The 22,226-nt window shown below is 43.2% G+C and overlaps 1 protein-coding gene across 2 annotated transcripts in view; it reads left to right on the top strand.

The window, feature by feature from the left end:
* Window positions 1–15,513: 15,513 nt before the first annotated feature.
* Window positions 15,514–22,226, top strand: part of SGCG (sarcoglycan gamma) — a 45,695-nt gene continuing 38,982 nt past the window's right edge. For both annotated transcript variants that reach the window (XM_061628557.1, XM_061628556.1), the window contains exon 1: window positions 15,514–15,844. The gene's annotated coding sequence lies outside the window, so the exon portion shown is untranslated. The remainder of the gene's footprint in view (window positions 15,845–22,226) is intronic.

Raw genomic sequence — 22,226 nt, 5'->3', positions numbered from 1 at the left:
ACCCCTTTGCAAAGGTACTTGTTGTCGTGTACATTTCTGGCCTCTGGCAGTGGGGGAAAATTATTCAACTTCGCACTTCACCCGGGGTGAACGAGAGGTGAGTAAGGTTGTGGACGGCTCGTGGTTGGGTTTGGACCTAACAATTGTGTCTGCTTTGGAAAGGGCTGTTCGTTCCATCTGTAAATTCTATGCTGGCTGTTTTGTATTAAGATGGATGTTTCCCCATGCAGTACAAATCTGAATCATACGTCTGTAAGATGATATATATCAGATTCCTTTTCCTTTTGAAAAAAATGGAGTGTTTCTGTGAGAGATATCTACTAGTAACTGCCCTACAGTGAGATAATGAAGTATTCTCCTGTGAAACCATTGAGAAAATGACTGCATGAATGGGTGCAATACTCTGTCAATCCTGGCATTAAAGAAAGGTGAGAGCTGAAAATAAGAGGGGAAGTGTAGGTAATCTCCTGCATTGTATTATTGGTTTTCTAGTGAATGCACTCAGAGAAACCAGCTGTGCTGAATGAAACTTAGTCAATTAAATTGAAAAGATCTTCACTGTTCCAGAAACAACTGAATCTCTATGAGAATGTTCCTAGGAGAATGTAAGGTGTGAGCTGTTTTAAAACACAGTGAATGGAAATGGTTATCAAAGGAAGGAAGCCTGAGATAATACTAAAGAGTTAAGCCCCAGCTGATAGTTGAGCCATCAGCCTCAAGTAACACATCATTGGCTGGCAGCAGTAGCTGGGAGGAACCAGCCACACATATAAAGTCAGAGCACCTAGCGAGGGAGCCTGCTCCATGAGCTAGAGGGAGCCCCAGCTGATGAAGCGTCAAGGCCCCAGCTGACAAAGCGTCAAGGCGAGTTAAGCAGCGTCAAGGCCCCAGCTGACAAAGCGTCAAGGCGAGTTAAGCAGCGTCAAGGCCCCAGCTGACAAAGCGTCAAGGCGAGTTAAGCAGCGTCAAGGCCCCAGCTGACAAAGCGTCAAGGCAAGTTAAGCAGCAGAGCGAGTTCAGCAGCAGGGCGAGGAGGCCAGGGCCCCCCACTCTGCCCTTCTGTTCCCTGACCTCAACTAAACCGCAGTCTCCAAACTATTGACGTAATAAACCTCAAACAAAACTATGCAGGTAAGAAGCCAGCAGGCGTGTGGGGGCTTTCCAGTGTTTTGCACAGCCTGCAGCATGTATGACTATCTGCCTGTTGGACAGCAGTCGTGGGTGTGCTCTCGGTGCAATGAGCTCCTGGCTCTCTGGGAACGACTCCATTTCCTTGAGGCCAAGGTGGCAGACCTGGAAAAGCTGAGAGAGGCATAGAGGTGTGTGGAGGAGGCCTTCAGGGACGTTATAGCTGTGTCCCACTCCAGCGATGATAACTCTCCTGCTATCATGGAGAACGATGGTCTCGGGGAAGGAGAGCATCCAGCTGAGGAAGAGGGAAACGATCCCTTAGAAGGGACCCATTCCTTGGGGGATGAGCAGCTATCCTCTCGTGCTGAGGATATATCTCCAGGGGGTGGAGGGATCCTTGTAGTGGGTGATTCGATCATTAGGAACATAGACAGTGGGGTGTGTGATGGGCGTGTAGACCGCAAGGTGTTTTGCCTGCCTGGTGCGAAGGTTGCGGATATCGCCCATCGTTTAGATAGTTTGGTAGACAGTGCTGGGGAGGAGTCAGTGGTCGTGGTGCACGTTGGCACCAACGACATGGGGAAATGCAGCCGTGAGGTCCTGGAAGCAAAATTTAGGTTGCTAGGTAGGATGCTGAAAGCCAGGACCTCCAAGGTGGCTTTCTCTGAAATGCTACCGGTTCCACGCGCAGGACCAGCCAGACAGGCCCAGCTTTGCAGTCTCAATGCGTGGATGAGACGATGGTGTCGGGTGGAAGGGTTTAGATTTGTTAGGCACTGGGGAACATTTTGGGACAAGCCGGGCCTGTACAAAAGGGACGGGCTCCACTTGAACCAGAATGGAACCAGACTCCTTGCACTTAAAATTAAAAAGGTAGCAGAGCAGCTTTTAAACTGACTGAGGGGGGAAACCGGACAGGAGCTGAGAAAGGTCCGGTTCGGAATAAACCTCCCCCCTGGGATAAAAACCAAAGAAATGATGAAATTTTAAAAGGGGTAGGCCTAGAAGTAGGCATTGTGACAGCAGGGGCACAGGATATAAATTCAGAAGAGCAAAATTACCACAGGCCAAACCACAAGTGCCAAAGACACTTGAAGAGAGACACTGCTTACAAGTGCCTGTACGCTAATGCTAGGAGCCTCCAAACCAAGATGGGAGAACTGGAGTGCTTGGTCTTAGAGGAGAGCATTGATATAGTGAGCATAATGGAGACCTGGTGGAATGGAGAAAACCAGTGGGATACGGTTATCCCTGGATATAAACTATATCGGAAGGACAGGGAAGGACGTATTGGTGGCGGAGTCGCTCTATACGTGAAAGAAGGCATTGAATCCAGCAAGCTCAAAACCCCAAAAGAGGCAGACTCCTCCACAGAATCGTTGTGGGTGGTGATACCATGCCCCAGGAGGGACTTAATACTGGGAACGATCTATCGTCCCCCTGATCAAAATGCTCAGGGAGACCTTGAGATGAGATATGAAATTGAGGAAGCATCCAAACTAGGAAATGTGGTAGTAATGGGTGACTTCAACTACCCGGACATAGACTGGCTGCATATGTGTTCCAGTCATGACAAAGAAGCAAAGTTTCTAGATATTCTAAATGACTATTCCCTAGACCAGTTGGTCATGGAACCGACCAGAGGGACGGCAACCCTGGACTTAATCCTCAGTGGGGACCGGGACCTGGTGCGAGATGTAAGTGTTGTTGAACCGATTGGGAGCAGTGACCACAGTGCTATTAAATTAAACATACATGTAACTGGCCAATTGCCAAGAAAATCCAACACGGTCACAATTGACTTCAAAAGAGGAAACGTCACAAAAATGAGGGGATTGGTAAAAAGAAAGCTGAAAAACAAAGTCCAGAGGGTCACATCACTCGAAAATGCTTGGAAGTTGTTTAAAAACACTATATTAGAAGCTCAACTGGAGTGCATACCGCAGATCAGAAAAGGTACCGCCAGGGCCAAGAAGATGCCAGCATGGTTAACGAGCAAAGTCAAGGAAGCTCTTAGAGGCAAAAAGTCTTCCTGCAGAAAATGGAAGTCTTGTCCGAATGGAGAAAATAAAAAAGAACACAAACTCTGGCAAAAGAAATGCAAGAAGACAATAAGGGATGCTAAAAAAGAATTTGAGGAGCACATTGCTAAGAACATAAAAACCAACAACAAAAAATTCTATAAATACATTCAAAGCAGGAGACCATCTAGGGAGGCGATTCGACCCTTGGATGATAAGGGAGTCAAAGGTGTACTAAAGAACGATAAGGAGATTGCAGAGAAGCTAAATGAATTCTTTGCATCTGTCTTCACAGTGGAAGATATAGGGCAGATCCCTGAACCTGAACTAACATTTGCAGGAAGGGATTCTGAGGAACTGAGACAAATAGTGATAACGAGAGAGGAAGTTCTAGGCTTAATGGACAATATAAAAACTGACAAATCACCGGGCCCGGATGGCATCCACCCGAGAGTTCTCAAAGAACTCAAATGTGAAATTGCTGATCTGCTAACTAAAATATGTAACTTGTCCCTCGGGTCCTCCTCCGTGCCTGAGGACTGGAAAGTGGCAAATGTAACGCCAATCTTCAAAAAGGGATCCAGAGGGGATCCCGGAAATTACAGGCCAGTTAGCTTAACTTCTGTCCCTGGAAAACTGGTAGAAAGTATTATTAAAGCTAGATTAACTAAGCACATAGAAGAACAAGCCTTGCTGAAGCAGAGCCAGCATGGCTTCTGCAAGGGAAAGTCCTGTCTCAGTAACCTATTAGAATTCTCTGAGAGTCTCAACAAGCATATAGATAGAGGTGATCCAGTGGACATAGTGTACTTAGACTTTCAAAAAGCGTTTGACAAGGTACCTCACCAAAGACTTCTGAGGAAGCTTAGCAGTCATGGAATAAGAGGAGAGGTCCTCTTGTGGATAAGGAATCGGTTAAGAAGCAGAAAGCAGAGAGTATGAATAAATGGACAGTTCTCCCAATGGAGGGCTGTAGAAAGTGGAGTCCCTCAAGGATCGGTATTGGGACCTGTACTTTTCAGCTTGTTCATTAATGACCTAGAATTAGGAGTGAGCAGTGAAGTGGCCAAGTTTGCTGACGACACTAAATTGTTCAGGGTTGTTAAAACAAAAAGAGATTGCGAAGAGCTCCAAAAAGACCTCTCCAAACTGAGTGAATGGGCGGAAAAATGGCAAATGCAATTCAATATAAACAAGTGTAAAATTATGCATATTGGAGCAAAAAATCTGAATTTCACATATACGCTCATGGGGTCTGAACTGGCGGTGACCGACCAGGAGAGAGACCTCGGGGTTGTAGTGGACAGCACGATGAAAATGTCGACCCAGTGTGCGGCAGCTGTGAAAAAGGCAAATTCCATGCTAGCGATAATTAGGAAAGGTATTGAAAATAAAACAGCCGATATCATAATGCTGTTGTATAAATCTATGGTGCGGCCGCATTTGGAATACTGTGTACAGTTCTGGTCGCCTCATCTCAAAAAGGATATTCTAGAGTTGGAAAAGGTTCAGAAGAGGGCAACCAGGATGATCAAGGGGATGGAGCGACTCCCTTACGAGGAAAGGTTGCAGCATTTGGGGCTTTTTAGTTTAGAGAAAAGGCGGGTCAGAGGAGACATGATAGAAGTGTATAAAATTATGCATGGCATTGAGAAAGTGGATAGAGAAAAGTTCTTCTCCCTCTCTCATAATACTAGAACTCGTGGACATTCAAAGAAGCTGAATGTTGGAAGATTCAGGACAGACAAAAGGAAGTACTTCTTTACTCAGCGCATAGTTAAACTATGGAATTTGCTCCCACAAGATGCAGTAATGGCCACCAGCTTGGACGGCTTTAAAAGAAGATTAGACAAATTCATGGAGGACAGGGCTATCAATGGCTACTAGCCATGATGGCTGTGCTCTGCCACCCTAGTCAGAGGCAGCATGCTTCTGAAAACCAGTTGCCGGAAGCCTCAGGAGGGGAGAGTGTTCTTGCACTCGGGTCCTGCTTGCGGGCTTCCCCCAGGCACCTGGTTGGCCACTGTGAGAACAGGATGCTGGATTAGATGGGCCACTGGCCTGATCCAGCAGGCTCTTCTTATGTTCTTATGTTCTTATTTATTTATTTATATTGAAAGCATGGCATGCCATCTTTCTACCAACAGAGACTTCCAAGACAGTTTTCAACAAATAATTTTTAAAAAACAATCCATTACTTTGAAAGACTGGCATGTTAAACCTACAACTTCATCATAATTAATAGGTTTACACAGAATATCCATATTAAGGATGGGAAAAACAAAATGAAGATATTTGGATGAGACTGGAAATGCTTTAAAGATGACTAGAATGTCAACAACGCATTAATGAATGTCAAACAAAGCTTTTCCTTCATTGTAGGAAATGAACCCAATTTCCTTCATTGCCATCAAGTCCAACACCTTATTCAATGCAGGAATTGAAGTAAAAGCATGTCCAACAGGTGGCTGTCCAGCTGCCTTTTGAATTTCGATGCCTTCCCCAAGATTCCACTGCTTTTGGCAGTGGCAGCAAAAAGGATGTGGCTGAGGGATAAAGTAGACACAACACTGGGGGCAAATTGCCCTCTACCCAGCCATCAGCTTCATCATTTGATGAATAGAATCATAGAATAGTAGAGTTGGAAGGGATCTATAAGGCCATCAACCCCCAGCTCAATGCAGGAATCCAAATCAAAGCATTCCCGACAGATGGCTGTTCAGCTGCCTCTTGAATGCCTCCAGTGTCGGAGAGCCCACTACCTCTCTAGGTAATTGGTTCCATTCTCGTATGGCTCTAACAGTTAGGACATTTTTCCTGATGTCCAGTCGAAATCTGGCTTCCTGCAACATGAGTCCATTATTCCATGTCCTGCACTCTGGGATGATCGAGAAGAGATCCCATCCTCCTCTGTGTGACAACCTTTCATGTACTTGAAGAGTACTATCATATCTCCCCCCAGTCTTCTATTCTCAAGGCTAAACATGCCCAGTTCTTTCAGTCTCTGCTCATAGGACTTTTTTTCCAGTCCCCTGATCATCCTGTTGCCGTCCTCTGAACCTGTTCCACTTTGTCTGCATCCTTCTTGAAGTGCGGAGACAAGAACTGGATGCAGTATTTGTTTGGTATTTTTAAAAATATAAAATGTAATACAGGCATACCCCGCTTTAACGTTCGCAATGGGACCGGAGAGTATACTTTAAGCGAAAACAAACTTAAAGTGAAGCAATTGTCTTCACTTGTACTGCACGCAATCACCACTAGATGGCAGTGGCATCATGCCAATAAAGTGTATGTTATTGTGAAGCGCACGAACGTTAAGCAGGGTATGGGGACGTATGGAGCATGTACGTTATAGCGAGGCGACGTTAAGTGAAGCGACATTAAGCGGGGTATGCCTGTAGGAACTAAGTTTCGTGGTCCTATTTCTTAGCAGAGATATAAATGCAAGCAGCAGAGTGAGAATATAAACCAGTCCACACCTTTCCCTAGGCACAAATAACAGCAGACACAACCTTCTTAGGTAAAAGATAAAGAATATTTACTCACAACCTTTCATATGTTCAGAAACATAGGCTCTAGCTTAGATGAAAGAAAAAGTAAAAGTCTTAGTCCATTTTAGTCTTTGGTAGTGATACTCTGAGGAGAGTAAAGAGATCAGCAATGGAGATTATGCAGGAATCCCCAGGACAAAGGAGGAGGAAGCCAGATAACTAATCCCACCACCCATTAGGAAGTTACATCATGATAAACAGGTACATGGGATATTTTCCCAAATATCCCTTAAAGGGAACATCTCCCTTTTTACAAGGGAACATACAAGTTTGCCTATTCCAACAGTATTCAAGATGATGCCTAACCAGTGCTGAATAGAGGGGAACTAATACCTCACGCTATTTGGAAACTATACTTCTGTTAATGCAGCCTAATCTAGCATTTGCCTTTTTTGCAGCCACATCACACTGTTGACTCATATTCAGCTTGTGATCAACGACAATTCCAAGATCCTTCTCACATGTCGTATTGCTGAGCCAAGTATCCCCCATCTTATAACTGTGCATTTGGTTTCTTTTTCCTAAGTGTAGAATTTGGATTTATCCCTGTTGAATTTCATTCTGTTATTTTCAGCCCAATGCTCCAGCCTATCAAGGTCTCTTTGAATTTTGTTTCTGTCTTCCACGATATTAGCTGTGCCCCCCCAATTTTGTATCATCTGCAAATTTGATAAGCATGCTCTGTACCTCCTCATCCAAGTCATTAATAAAAATGTTGAAGAGCACTGGGCCCAGGACTGAGCCCTGTGGTACCCCACTAGTTACTTCCCCCAGTTTGAGAAGGAACCATTGATAAGCACTCTTTGAGTACGATGCTGGAGCCAACTGTGGATCCACCTGATAGTTGTTCCATCCAGCCCACATTTAGCTAGTTTGCTAATCAGAATATCATGGGGCACTTTGTCAAATGCTTTGCTGAAGTTGAGATATATTATGTCCACAGCATACCCACAGTCTACAAGGGAGGTTACCTGATCAAAAAACGAGATAAGTTTAGTTTGGCAGGATTTGTTCTTCATAAATCCATGTTGGCTCCTAGTAATCTCTGCATTGTTTTCAAGGTGCTTACAGATTGACTGCTTTATAATCTGCTCCAGAGTTTTTCCAGAGATTGATGTCAGGCTGACTGGTCTGTAGTTCCCTGATTACTCCTTTTTGCCCTTTTTGAAGATAGGGACAACATTAGCTCTCCTCCAGCCATCCGGCACTTCACCAGTCCTCCACGATTTTGTAAAGATAATAGACAGTGGTTCTGAGAGTTCTTCAGCCAGTTCCTTCAATACTCTAGGATGCAGTTTATCAGGCCCTGCCAATTTGAACTCGTTCAAAGTGATTAGGTATTCCTCGACTGTTTGTCTATCAATCTCAAGGTCCAATCATGTCCCTTCTACTTCATGTTTCCTGGGAGAGTCATAGACCCTTTTTTGGGAGAAGACTGAGCCAAAGTAGGAATTGAGCACTTCTGCCTTTTCTTCGTCATCTGTTATCATTTTCCCATCCTCATTGAGTAGCTGTGCCACCATTTCCTTTCTCTGTCTTTTAATATGGATGTACCCAAAGAAAGCTTTTTATTGTTTTTAGCATCTCTCACTAACCTCAGCTCATTCTCAGCTTTAGCCTTCCTGACCCCATCCCTGCAATTCCGTGATCCCTGCCTGTACTCTTCCTTTGTGGCCTGGCCTTCTTTCCACTTCCTGTATATGTCTTTTTTTGTTTTCAGGTCAGCTCTAAGCTTTTTGTGAAGCCACATTGGCTTCTTCTGCTGTTTTCCCCTTTTTTCCTTGTTGGAATTGCTTGCCATTGTGCTTTTAGAATTTCCTTTTTTAGAAACTCCCACCCATCTTGGACTCCTTTTCTCATTAGGGTGGCTTTCCATGGAACCGTACTTACAATTGTTCTGAGTTTATTAAAATCAGCTTTCCTGAAGTCCAGGGTACGCATATGACTACTCTCAGCTTTTGCTTCTGTTAAAATCAAGAATTCAAGTATGGTGTGGTCACTTTCCCCCAGAGTTCCTGCTACTGCCACTTCATCCACCAAATCATCTCTATTGGTTAGAATCAAGTCCAGGATAGCTGATCCTCTGGTTGCTTCCTCCACTTTCTGTAGGAGAAAGTTATCTCCAACACAAGTCAGAAATCCCTTCGAGGGGCCATGTTTGGCAGAGTTTGTCTCCCAACAGATATTGGGATGATTACATCATACCTCCGGCAATTTGCTTTTCAAAAGTTACATTCTCGTCTTCTCCTTGATTGGGTGGTCGGTAATAGACTCCAAGCACCGCATTCCTTTCATTACTTGCCCCCTTAATTTTAATCCAGATACCAAGTTCATCTTCCTGTATTTCTGTGCAGGAATATATATTTTTAACCTATAGCAAGACTCCACCTCCCTTTTTATTCCTTCTGTTCTTCTTGAACAAGTTGTATCCTTCAATTGCTGTATTCCAGTCATGGGGGTCATCCCACCAAGTTTCAGTTATACCTATTGAAAATGAGTGAAAGATGAGCGAAAAGGGGAGCAATAACTCCCCATCCTCAGCTGTATGTGTGTCCTCTGTGGGTGCACATATGAGAGTGCGGGGTGGCTACCTCCCTAGGGTTGGCCCAGTGAATATAACCCTTGAACCTAAAGAGATTAGCTACTGAGCTACACCATGGTTAAAGCAAGCCAATGAAGGGAGATGGGAATTTACATGGGAGAGGGAGGATGAAGGGCAAAGAGGTGTGCTAGACCCCTGGGAAATTCTTTGTTTCCTGGCAATGTTATGTCTGCAGTGGCTCTGTGATGATGATTTGCTTTCATGTTCCAAATCACAGCTTTTTTCAGGTGCCTTTCTTGACACTTTTGGTTTAGCATTGAAAGAGAGCAGCAGTTCTGCGTCCCAGCTAATCTGCATCCAGAACTGCAGGCTGCCCTCTGGGCTTCATCTGTATAATTGATAATGAGCAACCACAGGGAAACTAAGGTCATAAGATCCCACTGCCAGGCACCTTGACCAGTGGAGCAGTATGAAGCTATAACAGTGTGAAAATATAACTGCTTTGGGGGCATGCATGCTAGAAAGCTAATGAATATTGCCACTCCTATAGGGAAGATGTGTGTTTATTCTATAACTTTCCTCTTCCAACAAGCCTTTTAGGTTGAGACCTATCCCAGTCTGCGTCTGTGTTAGAATTACTTAATATGTTTTTTAATGTTTTTAACCCTTTTTTAAAGTTGTTTTTCTAAAAAATATTTTAATGCTGTTTTGTTTTAATGTATTTTAAGATCTGTTTTTATGATGTTTTAATGTGTTTTTAGCGCTTTGTTTGCCGCCCTGGGCTTCTGCTGGGAGGAAGGGCAGGATACAAACGAAATAATTAAACAAATAAATAAATAAATAAACTTCCCCCAAACTTTCAGTAAACATGCCCTGTGTAAACTCTTTGGAGACAACAGTAATTACATGGCAGGTCAAGATAGTGCTATGATTCTGTTAGATTTGCCAATTTGGGGCTGAGAGTTTGACAAGTGCTAACAAAAGTATGCAAATCCTTTCATGCCTCACTTGCTTAGCCATCACAGGAATAAGGAGAAATTTAGCTTATGAAAGACCAATAACCTTGCCTTTGATTGAACTAAATTATTTAAATACTAAAATTTTATGTGCTATTTTTAGCCTAGGACTTATAGAATCTTCCCACTTTTCTTCTCATGTCTCTAACAATCAAGAACTGGTTTAGCAGAATCCTCATGCAAGTGCAGGTGTCTAAATGCAGATATGCTTCAAAGATGCTCTTTTCTGGGGACAAACTCATTTGTGCCTCGGTCTGATTTTACTACAGCAACACAAAGGTTGCAATTAACAGACAATGTAGCAACTCTGGTACTTAGTGATTACACAGAGCAATCCAAAGTAAGGTGGGGAGGGCGTGGCAGATGATTTGCCACTTCCAAAGTCCTGATGGGAGGCATAGTTCTTTCTTTCCCCCCATGGCAATTCTTTATAAATCCCACCTCCCCATTACAACGAATACTCCAGACTAGCATAGGTAAAGGGCACTCTCCTCAAGTCTCTAAGGGAAATGGAGGGGCTTTTGATCCAGTGGACCCAAGGCTGCCTCTCCCCTGTTCCCAGAATACCCCATTTTGGGGCCTAACCCTGGCTACTGACAGCATTGAGAAAAATGGAAATGCCCTGCCTTCAAGTCAGTCCCGACTTATGATGATCCTATCAATAGGGTTTTCATGGGAAACGGAAGGCACGTCAAGCAAATCCTCATCGTGACCATCTTCCAACTGGAAACCTATGTCCTCACTGTGGGAGGCTGTGTGGATCCAGAACTGGCCTTCACAGTCACTTACTGACCCACCATTAAAGACCTTATCTTGGAAGACAATCTTACTCAGCCACGAGTGATTGCCAATGAATGAATGATGACCATTGCCTCTCTCTGAGGCTAGTCCTCCCCAGCTGGCTAGGGCCTGCTCAGCTTGCCACAGCTGCAAAAGCCAGCCCCTTCCTTGTCCTCAACTGCCAGCTGGGGGGCAACTAGGCTCCTTGGGACTATGCAGCTTGCCCACAGCTGCACAGGTGGCAGGGCACGTAACCCCTGAGCCACTCACTGTAGAGATGATCTTTAGCTGACCCTTAACAACCAGGAGACACAAGTGGAGATTTGAACTCATGGGCTCTGGACTCCCACCCAGGCTCTCCTCCCCACTGTGCTATCCCAACTGTACTGACAGCATTAAACACCAACAAAAGTTGATCTACAGCCATGAAACTGTCCACAAGCACATCAGGAGCTTCTGTAATGGACCTGGAACCTCTGCCTCATCCTAAGTCCCTCTAGCTAGCATACCTGAGGAGTTGAATTGCTCCCTTAGCTGTTTGTGATTAAACCTCATCTGCATTCTTCATATTGACTTCTTAAATTGAAAGTTAGAGGTTTATGATAGCTATCATATGTGGTTTCTTTGTAGCCTTTAGCCACGATGGAGGGTGGCAAAACCTGAGTCACTCTTCATCTCATCACCATCTAGAGCAATTTGGTTGTACGTTTGCCACCTTCCCTTCCTCTGTGGGAATTTGGTCCCCAAATTCCTTTAGGATTTGCATTCCCATACGGTAAGAGGGCTCCTCCCCACCTCCACATGTCAGCATTGCATAGAAGTTCACCAGTTGTGGCATTTTTGCATCATAGTGCTGAAAGTGATGGAAGAAGCTGCATCTACCTACAGCCATGCATCACTGCCAAGATCTAGAAGAGTGAGCTGATAGGTGGTCAGCTCGTTCTTCTAATCCATTCCAGGGGAAAGAAGTGGAAAATGAGATCAAGGATGAGCCAAGGTCAGCAGTCCAGAATACAGGAAGCAGAAGCATAGTCAGAAGGGAATCTCTAGGTTTGCATCTGATGAGTCAATCCAGATGGAAAGGGAAGCAACACAGGAATGGGATATGTGCGAGAAAGAAACAAAAGGGCTTGAGATCAAGGAAGAGATAGCGCAAAGCATCAGCAGGCATTAAGAACCAGGCAAGATTGCCTGCTGTTGTGCCAAGGGATTACAAGGTTCCCCAAAAGCATTGAGATTCAACAGGGATTACCAGTCCCTTGTAATAGTGCTGACCCCAACACAGCTCATCATACAATTTGGTCTTTTAATAGAAATGCAGTGTAACTACGTGTCTCAGAATGCATAAATCTGAAGCACGTTTAATGTTGGTCTTCTCTAATAATTCTGAGCCTATGAGATTAGTCATCTTTGGTTTTAAATATATTACCTCTCTTTGTGTACACCACCCTTGCAGTATCCTGAAAGATACTGCGTTCCCATGCTATTATGCTGAAATGTTTCTGCTGACCTTAGTTGGGAAAACTGCACGTCTCTCAAATATTTTAATTTAGAAACTTTAATGTGCTGGGTTTGGTTATATTTTGCTATTAGCCTAATCATATATTAATGAACTGAATTACTTCTCTGTTACTTATGGAATTAATTATACTGATTTCTAATTAATGTTACTGCTTTCTGAATGCATGAAAACATCTCAAAGAAAAATGCCTAAACACTACTGTCAGGCTTCTTTTGAGAAGAGGAAATATCCACTATGCTCTTGAAGTCAAGTGGTATGCAGAGGTTCTCTCTGCATTATCAGGAGCCCTGCAAGGGGCTGGGTGTACACTTGTTTGCGTAATGGGACGAAACACACATGTGTGAACCCTGCATTTTGCATGGTTTCTGATCACACTGAGACAATCTATCACATGCAAACTGTTCATGCATAGGCTCTGCTGCAATCTTCAGGCTAAATCTTTATAGATTAGAAGTGGGGGCTGCAGATCAGACACAATTCTGATTCCACTCCCATGCATTCAGTTGATCATGTGAAAAGTTTTACTGTAAAATGACTTGGGGGGAGGTACAAGGAGGGGGGAGGTATGACATTGGAACCAATTAGGGAGGTGGTGGGCTCTCCAACACTGGAGGCATTCAAGAGGCAGCTGGACAGCCACCTGTCGGGTATGCTTCAAGCTAGATTCCTGCATTGAGCAGGGGGTTGAACTCAATGGCCTTATAGGCCTCTTCCAACTCTAATTATTCTATGATTCTATTCTATGTTTCTGTTCTGTAATTCCAGTCCAAGACTTCAGCAAAACAGTTAATTTATTGTGCACCTGTCTCCCTTGGGTGATTATAAGATCATCACAAGTTAGTGGTTGGCTGCAAGTCCAGCTGCAGGCCCTCCAGACTTGTGTTTAATTTCAGGTATATTCTGCAACATGTTATTGGCACAATAATAGTGCATTAGTGGTGGATTTATTTTGCTTTAGTTTGTTCTGTGACACTTCCCCAGTGGGACCACATTATTGCTGTCCATATGGGCTGTAGTGCAACAAAAGCAGAACAAAAATAAATCAGAAAGTTTGTGGTATAAAAAATTATAGGATTTAACCAGAAAGTTATGTGATATGCACTGAATGGAAATGAAGCAGTGTGACTGCCCCAAAACGCTTGCAGGCATAAACAGTATTGAAAGTGGGACTGCACATGAGTGCTCCAAAAGCATCATGAATACAAATCATCATGAATGCTCAATAAAAAAGACTCCTGATGGGGCCTTCCACAAGTCTGCAAAAGTGAGGATTGTGTTTGGCTAATAGTAGATTCTGGGTTCATATTGGCTGGAACTTTGCAGAAAGATGATAGGACAAACCATTAGTTTCCGTGAATTATAATTGAGTGAAGCAGAAATCTTGCAAAAGAGAGCACTCAAGAGAAACTTTAATACTGCTTGAAATCAAAATTGAAACTACTGTGCCTAATCATAGACCATTTGTATCAAGGCAAAGATATCTGCATTTTTCATATTCCTGTTCCTTTCTTCTAGTTTCTCCTATGAAATACTAATTTTATTTAGCAGAGAATAGAATTAAGATCCAAGTTCTCTTGCTGAATAGCATCTTAGATCCAGGCAGTAGAGAGGGGGTTTGTCTCTAGCTTCGCAAAAATGCTAGTCATGGTAGTTGGAGGGAAAGGGGTGCAGGTAACGGTAGAAACAAAGCAGAACCAATCTTAAGGATTTTAAGACAGCAGGTGCTAATGACTTACACCTGAGGGTGCTGAAGGCACCAGCAGTGGAAATATCTAAGCTGTTAGCAACTATATTTGAACATCTGTGGAAGACAATATAAATCTCCAATGACTGTGAAAGAATGAACAATATATTTTTTCAAGAACAAGATTTGGTGATTTACAAATCAATGCATAGAACTCATTTAATAAATAATAAATAAATAAATAGATAGATAAATTTGGAAAGTAGTTTGAAAAACTTTTTAAGAAACCTAATCATTAGCATATAGAGGAAAAACAAGCAATCACTAGAAACGCAGGGAGGTTTGAAATACAGTTAGAACTTGCTTTGGGAAGCATTGACACATCATGTACACACTGATCTTTCCCTATATTCTTTCCTTATGACTTACATCTTTAAAAATGTATTTCTGACCAGTCTCAGGGCATGGTCTGAGATCACATGATGCAACAACCTTAACTGAAAGTAAGCCTAGGGTCTTGTCACTGCCTGAATGGGAATCGTTTGTGAGATCACTGAAAATATTTTTAAAACTATTACAGGATAAGCTTGCTGTATATTTTAAAGACCTCTGGAACTGTTATCCAAAGTGGCACCCTTGCTTTTCCCATTTTGGTCCAGCCAAAACCCCCTGGAGATGGAGCCAGGAGCTATGCCCATGAACAAAATTCTAGTTTGGGACTGAAACAACCTATTGGGCATATTGAAGACAACTTTGTTGAGTGGGTGGGAGTTTGTTGATAGCTTGAGTCTTCAGACAGAGATTCTGGCTTCATACGCAGACTTGCTTTGTCATGCATTACAAAAGCCTTTTTAGCTTTTGGGAGTGACAAGAGACTTGACAGCACAATCCTGTGTGTGTTACTCATATATAAGTCCCATTGAGTCCAATCCTGTATATAGGATTCAGCCTAACTACACAAACCTTGGAAATCAGTCCTGTTTTCTACAGAGGGTCTTACTTCCTAGTAAGTGTGTTTAGGATTGCAGCCGGAGCGTAACTATTCAAACAGCTAACTGGCCAAGTCATCCTTCATCCTTCATCTGTGAACAGGGATGTACGAGAAATAGGATGAAGCGGACTCCTTGGCGCACCCACAGACCGCCCGCCCGCCTTGCGGCAGAGGCTGCGCAGGGTGGCGGCCGTCTGCATGCGTTTCTCCGCCTGAGAAGAGAGAAAGGCGCGCTTTGGCACAGCAGCCGTGAGGCAAGCCGCCGCGGAAGCTCTGACTGGGCGAGCCGGGGAGTGGAGGGAAGACATTGCCGTCGCCCGCTGTTCGCTCGGCGGGCAACAGGGACGCTCGGGAGGAGCGTCGCGCAGCGCTACGTGCCTGGGAGCGGCAACGGGACGAGGCACAGCCGGGCTGGGTTGTTCCAGGCGCGTGTTTTGGAGGCAGCGGGAAGTAGTCGCCGTGCGCTGCGAGGGGAGACCACGTGGACGCTGGTGCCCCGGGGCGCCCTCCTCAGCCTTCCTGAGAAAGAAGGGGAACACGAAGGCTTCTGTGGCGCACGTTCACCCCCCCACCCTCAAAGGAGGGCACCAGCAGGAGCAGCAGGTAAACCCCGACGGCGTCGACCCTTCCTGTGAAACTCAGCCCCCCCCCCCCCGCCACATTTTACGCTTCGAACATTGCAGTTCCGGACACAGTAGAGAGTAAGCCCCATGGAGCTTACAGGGGGCTTACTTCTGAGGAAACGGGTTTAGGGTTGCATGCCGAAGGCGTATTCTGTCGCCCCCATCCCCAGCTTGACCCTCTCTGCACCCTTCGCATCTTCCCTGCATTGCATGTGCAACTATTATCATTCAACAACCCCAAACGTATTTTATCTTACGTTACATTTTTATGCCACGCTTCTTCTAGGAAGCTGGGCGTGATGTACATGGTACCTTACTTTCCCCACCCTCCCGTTTTGTCCTCACAATAACCCTATTAACACATATGGACTATTTCTAAACACTCAGATTTTCCCTTCAGGCATAAGTCCTTCCCATTCCACTTCCCAGGCTTTTGGGCGTTCAACATAAGCCAGTCTCTATAATATTCATTCTTCTCAGGCTTAGAATCTAAGCATTCACATTTCCCTTGGAGGCATCATAGGGTAGTTAAGTGTGCTGTGTTTCCACACAGTGTCCATATATGAGGAGATGCAGAATGTGAATGCTTGATTCCGTTGATTTAAAATAATTTGACAGAAGTGCATCTTGAATTTAGCAGATTACTTTGTACTGGTACTGCGTTGCTCCCATCCTATAATTGGCTGCGTTCAACAGGAAATCCTGCACTAAAGTGGATTCACACATGCAGCCTATCATGTGTTACATGCATCACCCCTTGTTTCTCATCACTCAACAGCTGAATGTGTGAGTTGCTTGTTCCAGAACACTGTATTTTAGAAATAAAATTAATAAAAAGGCATCCCCAATTTTGCCTAATGGAATAAAATGAAGGGAAAGCTGTGTCCATGATATTTGAATCATGATGCATATAAGTCATCACTTGATGTTGCAGTCTGTGAGTGATGACAGATCATGTCTGAGTTCACCTATAGTGCCAGAGCAAAAGGAAATCACATGTTGCTTGTGTATGTTATAGAAGCAGAGGCAGAGAGGTCTTGTAGAACTGTTAAATTTATGGAGCATTGCATTTCAAAGAGTACTTTTATAAGTACCTGAGCTAGTGCCAAAAAATCATTTTATTATCATATTCTCCCAGCTCCAATATATTTGAACCTTAAAATTTGTTGCTATGCAAGCATGTTATAAAGATACTTTCTATCATGTGTTCTAGATATATTTTAGTGATGTTACTTTGTGAGTTCAACTACATTGCTTAGCCTAATAAGCATCTCTTTACTATTTTAGGATAGAGGCTTAAATCAAAATTTTGGCTGCTCCAAGATGTGAACTGCTCTCCCATCCATAATGCTCACAGATTATGATTCATTCACAGTTCTTACATTGTCTTGGACAAACTAGGTATATTCAACAGCAGATCTCATGCATTTAAAAAGTTTTTCAAGCCTTGTTTCTTTTCTGTCACTTAAGATCATATTTCCAGACTTGTATATGCGTTGCCTATGCCACCTGGATAGGGCTGAATATCATGACCAGAAAGGGTTAGACTTGCCCAGGTAAGAGTAGCCTAGAATAGCCAAGCGTTGCAGAAAATAATGAGGGGCCTATTGACCTTCAAACATTCCATTGGACTCCACTCACACATTCATTGTATGCTAGCCTCAGGCTGCTGTGAGTGTCAAGGCAGCCAGGTCTTGCATACACAAGGCTGTTTGGGAGGTGGGAGAGGGTTAGGAAGGTATGATTGGGAGGAACTGCTTGCACAATGGGCCGATTTTAAGCCATCAGCAACAATCCCCTAGCACAGGGGTACCCAAACTAGTCCAGGGACCACCAGTGGCCCACAAGATTCATTCAGGTGGTCCCCCGCATGCGCACATTAAATAGTCATACTGATTTTTAATTGTATCTTTATTGCTTCTTTTATTTCTTCTGTTGTATTTTATTGATATACAGTTTGCATTCTGTGGAATTCAAAATGTAATACACTAAAATACAATATAAGAAATAAAAGAAGCAATAAAGATACAGTTAAAAATCATACAGCATTTAACACAGTATATTAAAATTGCTACAACACATTAAAAATCATTAAGTGGTCCGCCAAGACTATCAAGCGGTTCGTTGGGGGGGGTGAGTTTGGGAACACTGCCCTAGCAAATAATTGCTACTTTACAATCACTGTCCTCCACTTGGAAGAGGCAGACTTAAGAACAGCTGCTGCCACTAGTCTAACCAGCTCAGGAATTTCTAGGCTAAATGGGTAAGTGGAAACATCTGCTACAATATTTATTTATTAAAATTTATATACTGCTTGATTGTAAACAACCTCTAAGTGGTTTACAAAAGACATTAACATTATTGATGAAACAGTTAAAAACAAGTAATTAAAACATTTTAAAACAAATTAAAAACTGCAACAGACAAAAAAGAAATGAAAACACATCAGCATCTATGCATCTAGATAGGCTTGCCTAAACAAAAAAGTTTTAAGCAGGCACCAAAATGATGTCAAGTGCACAATGACACAATGATGTCAAGTGATGTCAGTGCACAATACTGTAGCCAGATTGCTAACTAATTTCTGAGTCAAGTGCAAGGGAAATCCCACATAGAGTGCATTGCAGTAATCTAGTTTTGAAATCACCAGTGCTTGAACTACTGTGGTCAGGTTCTCTCGGTCCAGGAACAGTCGTAATTGTCTTACTAAATGCAGCTGATAAAAGGCATTTCCAGCCATTGAGACTACTTGGGCCTCCAGTGACAGAACTGGATCCAGAACCATCCCCAGACTGTGCATCTGCTTCTCTAGGGAGAGCGCAACCCCATCCAGGGCAGGCTTGACCAATTTCTTGGACACAGGAATCACTCGCCCACAGTGCCTCCATCTTGCCAGGATTCAAGCTCAGCTTACTTTCCTTCATCCATCCCAGCACTGCACCCAGTCACTGGTCCAGGACATTAGAAGCAGCTGACAGAGGGATTCCCCAGGGTAAAGTTTCCCTACCATAGCTGCCTTCTTCAGCCTGAGAGTTTCAGGACTGCTGGGGGCAGCAACATGATTTCAGTTCCCTCTGCTCGCTGTCTCCATCAAAATGGTTTTCAGAGTAACCCAGTTCCTTTGCTGCTTCAAGCACTCAAATTTCAGATTTCTGCCTCTGCCCCTGCAAAAGTGTCTTGGCCCCCTACTTGTTTTCAACATTTGCAACCCAGAATTTGGCATCGTATTCCAAATACTTCCTCACATGCTGAATATACAGTCTTCTCTCTCTTATTTGTTAGGTTTCCTTCACCCATGTTCAAGAATTGCTTGGCATAACCCCTCCTAAGTTCCATCACCATTGACCTTTGTTAAGTAGCTATCCATCTTGTCAATGTGACCATGCTATTTATGCTAGGTTATTTTAAAATATCTATTTTAAATAGGAATTTAACAAGCTTTTGAGCTATTCTTTGTAGAAAAACTCTCATACTGCATTTTATGAGAAACTCATTTGGTGTGGTTTTCTGGCATTGGTACTTCCACAAGATGTGACCATGCACTGCTGTCCTCATATTAAGAGAATCAATTATGTTGAGACAAGTGGGGCCCTGCAACAAATGTGGTAGTGTGGAGTGCTCCTGTGTGTGCAGATAGACTGGTGCCCAGTCTCAGCTACATTAAAATCTTGAATTTCTCCACTAATTTCTATTGGCAGTTTGAGGATGTTTAAAAATAGCAACTCAGTGTGAATCAGGAAATTATTCATACCAATGGGATGGTATTTAGTTTTTCCCCTCAACGGTCAGTCAGCTTTCAGTGAGCATGCTTAGTCCTCAGGCTGCTTTTGCTGCTTATGTATTCTTCTGCAAACCTTGAGTCTGGTATAGGGTGGTGCAGTTTTCAATATATGTACATGAGCAGGTGAAGACATGAGATCGATATTAGAATAAAGACAAGCATATCAACTTCTTGCTAGCTGTTTCTGGTTTCTACACACAGTAGCTGACAATACACCTTATCTATAAGACAATTCTGGGTACAGTTCTTAAAATGATAGTACATCTGTTCAATTACTCTCAGCACATCAGGTCTCTCTGTTGTTTATCTACCTAAAGTTCCAGGGGAGAAAATCTACAAAAATCATGCTGATTGCTTGTTCAGGAAGCCAATAGGGTGCTGGATTCAGTCTTTTCCACTCCTGTTTTGCCAAACAGGTATTAGTATGATTTTGCTTCTTTAAAAGAGCTCCATGGGAGCAGCTTTGGTTTCTCAGATGCTATGTTGGATTGAAACCCTAGAGTTATAATGTCATGTTTGCTAAATAATTGTCAAGTAGCTCTCTCTGTGTCTCAGTTTTAGATCTAATTATACAGCCACGAGAGTGGCTGTATACTATAGTCAGCATGGATTTTTCACATTCCACAATGTTAAATAGAAAATACTCCCATGCCATTCTGATGCTGCCCATAAGCTCATTTCAAAACAAAACCTTACAAAACTTATAGTCCTGAACTCAGAAACTCTTGCTTAACAACCCTTTAAATTTTCATGGTGATACACAAAACAGTCAGAGAGAATAGAGAGTTCAAATTCTAAAAAGAGAGAAAAGACCCCTTTTGGACTTTTTTCTGTCAGAGTTCTCATAATCTGTTGAAATTAATTAAAAATCAGCAATGTTCATAGAGTACCTGTAATCCTATTACTGGCCTTGCCCCATACTCTGACCTTCATCTTCTGCACTTTAAAAGTAAAAAAAAATGCCTGGCTGATTTTTAATTAATTTAAGAAATTTAGCATTGAACTCAGTGATAATGTTGGGCATGCTCAGGAGGAACCAACTTTCAGTAAGCCAAACTCACAGCTGCTGGGCTTGCCTAATCAGACTTTGATTTCACACCAGACTTTGATTTCACATAAGACAGTCATGGCTTCCCCCAGAGAATCCTGGGAAGTGTAGTTTGTGAAGGGTGCTGAGAGGAGACTCCTATTCCACTGACAGAGCTCCAGTGGCCAGACTGGTTTAACAGTCAGCCACTCTGATTGAAGCTCTGTGAGTGGAATGGCATCTCCTAGCAACTCTCAGCACCCTTCACTAACTGAACTTCCCAGGATTCTTTGGGAAAAGACATGACTGCCTAAAGTGAAATAAAAGTCTGGTGTGGATGTGGCCAGGGACATCTTTGATTTAAATTTGGGTGGGAGGCTACATGTGCCTGCTGTAGAATAAAAAGGTGGGGGAAACCCTGAAAAACAATGATACTGTTCACAATGTTTTCCTCTTGGAAAGGGGCTTTCCCTCTGCCCAGTGCCCACCCACCCAATCTCCTCCCCTGCCCCTCCCTTTTCCTCCCTCCCCCTGCCCTTCTCTTCTCTCCCCCTTCCCCCTCCTCCCTGCCCCTCCCCAGGTCAGTTTCACCTATCCTAAGCATGATTGCACAGGATTAAATCCCACTGAACTCAAAAAGCATGCAAATGATCAAACCTGCCCTCCCCTCCTATCCCTTTCCTCTTGCCCCTTCCCTCTCCCTTCACCCCTCCCTTCCCATCCAATCCCCTCTTGCCCCTCCCTTCCACCTCCATGTTACCAAATTCTTCCAAGCTACACAGGAAGTGGATTGGACTGTGAAAGACCAACCCAAATTGTGTTTGCATTTTGACAAATTTGTAGGGCAGTACAGTATCTCAGAGAGGAGGTCAGGTCTCCTGCTCCCGTGGTGCATTCACTATAGCTGCCCAATTTCCCTGCTTTTTAAAGTTTGATAGAAATATCTGTGGGCTATAGGTACATTCTAAAACTTCAAGGTTTTTTGCCTATTAGTGAATAATGTTATGTCTTCCATACTTAAAGCATACAAAGTAAGGTACAAAAGCTTCAACCAAATATACACCAAATGTTTTCTATAAACTCTTCTACTGAACATGAATAGTTATATAAAGATTGGCTAGATAGGTAGATGGCGCATGCTGCATGGTTTCTATCATTAGGTGATATTCTGCAATTATAATTTGGCCAGAACAAATTATAACAAAAAATGAAAATAGGAAGTATCCAGAAACTTGGATTTTCTTAATTTTTCTGTGCTACATAACAGTGTGTAATCGCTCCCATTGTTGGGCAAAATGTTACCTGGATTGCAAGGGAACAATTATCATATTTTTAGCAAGCTCTACAATGAAGTCTTTAATTGTATGAGAGACAGCTGGCTGTTCTGCAGCACATAGATCATTGTCTTATTAAAGGTCTGAATCACTGCGAAGGGCAATTTTCATCAGCAACAGGCAACTGATATATTCTTTTTTAATTTGTTTTTCATATGTATGTACATATGAGTGCTTCCTGAAATCAGCAGAATAAATCAGTTAAGGAATTATGGGGCAG

Source organism: Rhineura floridana, chromosome 5 (genome assembly GCF_030035675.1).
Source record: "Rhineura floridana isolate rRhiFlo1 chromosome 5, rRhiFlo1.hap2, whole genome shotgun sequence".
Classification (NCBI taxonomy): domain Eukaryota; kingdom Metazoa; phylum Chordata; class Lepidosauria; order Squamata; family Rhineuridae; genus Rhineura; species Rhineura floridana.
The sequence above is the reverse complement of the archived record's forward strand: the minus strand, read 5'-3'. Positions and strand labels throughout refer to the sequence as shown.